This window comes from Mustela nivalis, assembly GCF_964662115.1.
Source record: "Mustela nivalis genome assembly, chromosome: 8".
NCBI classification, from domain to species: domain Eukaryota; kingdom Metazoa; phylum Chordata; class Mammalia; order Carnivora; family Mustelidae; genus Mustela; species Mustela nivalis.
In genome coordinates this window covers 49,786,218-49,788,179 of record NC_139027.1, presented here as the reverse complement: position 1 = coordinate 49,788,179, position 1,962 = coordinate 49,786,218, and positions in this window count along the sequence as shown.

Sequence of the window (1,962 nt, the reverse complement as noted above, 5' to 3'; positions counted from 1 at the left end):
AACCCAAGAGTGCTGACCACTTGTCCCAGAGCCCAAAAACTGTTCAATATTTACAGATTCTCTCCCTGAGTGAACCAGATCCTGCTTACTATATCCTCTTAGCCATGATCTTAAGAACTGCCGTCACTGGGGCATATCTCCTTTCTAATATAGAGCACAGCCTCTGTGAGATGGTTGCTGTGTTTGTGATTATTCCACACTCCTCTCTTATGTGTTTCCCATTCATAGCTTCTTAAAGACTTCTCCTCATACTCTTAACTTCTAGCATGTTTGTAAATTCTGTTAACTTGTTATGTTAAATGTTACAAAGCCAAGAGCTACTTTTTGGAATCTGTGCTTAATGGAAGCAGGTGCCTCTTTTTCCCCCACCAGCTCTGCTTCTGTCTGCACTTGCACAATAACAATATCCACCTGCTGGATTTGTCCATAGCTGTATCCTTAACACCTAGAACAGCAATTGGCATGTAGTAGATGCTCAACAAATGTTTACTGAGAAGTTGGATGGTTTGGATTTTGTCCTGTGTTGACTTCTGCCAGGACTCCGATTGCACTGTATGCCTTCCCTAAGACCAGCTCCCCCAGTGGCTTAATTTCTTCAGGCTCTACCCACTATGTTTACATTCTGAAGGGAAAGAGTCAGTAGAGAAATAGAGTTCTGAGGACCCCCATGGTCCCCATTACAACTGTCTTGCCAAAGTTATCAGCATGAGATCCAGGAGAATTGATAGTGGATCCTTGCACTGACATGCCTATTTATGCTTGTAGGAGAGAAAGAGTCTCATTCTGTTAAGTGCTTTCAGCTGTAAGTCTCAAAAGCCAGTGACCACATAGAATCACTTTGGGGAAATTCCAAAGACAGATCCACAACAGCGAGTCAGAAAATTAGAGATCTGAACCCTGATCTAGTGGAAGAAGTAACACCAGTTCCGGGACTTTAAGCAAGACCTTGAAGGATAGGTCATGTCATCACATTAAGGAACTTACAGGGAGGGTCCCCAAGTTTGGTGGGTAGAGTGTCCCCAGAGAGCAGAAAGTATCAGAGTGGTGATATACAAAATCTCCTGATACGGAGATAGCAGGCTTGAAGGATCTTTTTGGAAAGCAGCTGTGCAAGATATTCATACATACACACACCCATACAGAGAATATGCCACTGTTTGTACTTGGTGTAAACAGCTGCCTGTCCTGGCTGCAGGGGCAGGAACCGCATCATACAGTTTCGGTCTCCACTGCGTGGCACGTGGCCCTTAGAAGCCAAACACTCATTTTTAAAAAAAAATTTATTTTTTAAGAGATTTTATTTATCCTTTTGACACACAGAGATCACAAGTAGGCAGCGAGGCAGGCAGAGAGAGAGAGAATGGAGGAAGTTGGCTTCCTGCTGAGCAGAGAGCCGGATGTGGGGCTCTATCCCACAACACTGGGATCACGACCTGAGCTAAAGGCAGAGGCTTTAACCCACTGAGCCACCCAGGGGGCCCCAAACACTCATTTTTAATAAATTGTATTGGAGTTCTAACATTCAAAAGTTAGTCTCAAGTTTTTTTCTAAGCAATAGAAGCGATTGCCAAATACTTCAGGCTATCAATTTTGCGTAGGAAGTGACACAAACAAGCAGAAATGTTCGAGTTTGGTTTTTTTTTTTTTTTTTTTCCCACCAATTTAGAAAACTTGCTTAGTTCAGCCAGGTACTTGCATCACCAATCCCTTCTTGAATGTTGATTTGTGGATTTGTGTAAGTGTGGTATAGGGGCTATCTGGCAGGAAACTCGACCCAAAGTCAAATTAATTCCACAAATAGAAGTTAGCTTGATCATTTAACTACTTTAACTACTCGCTGTCCCTCTACCTTGTCGCTTTTCCTTTACCAAGATGGCCGCTGTCGAGCTCTCTCCTCATTGGCAGTCTTTTTTCGCGGGAGGGGGGATGGGGGGGGAGGTGGCGGTTCTAACCCCTCCCACC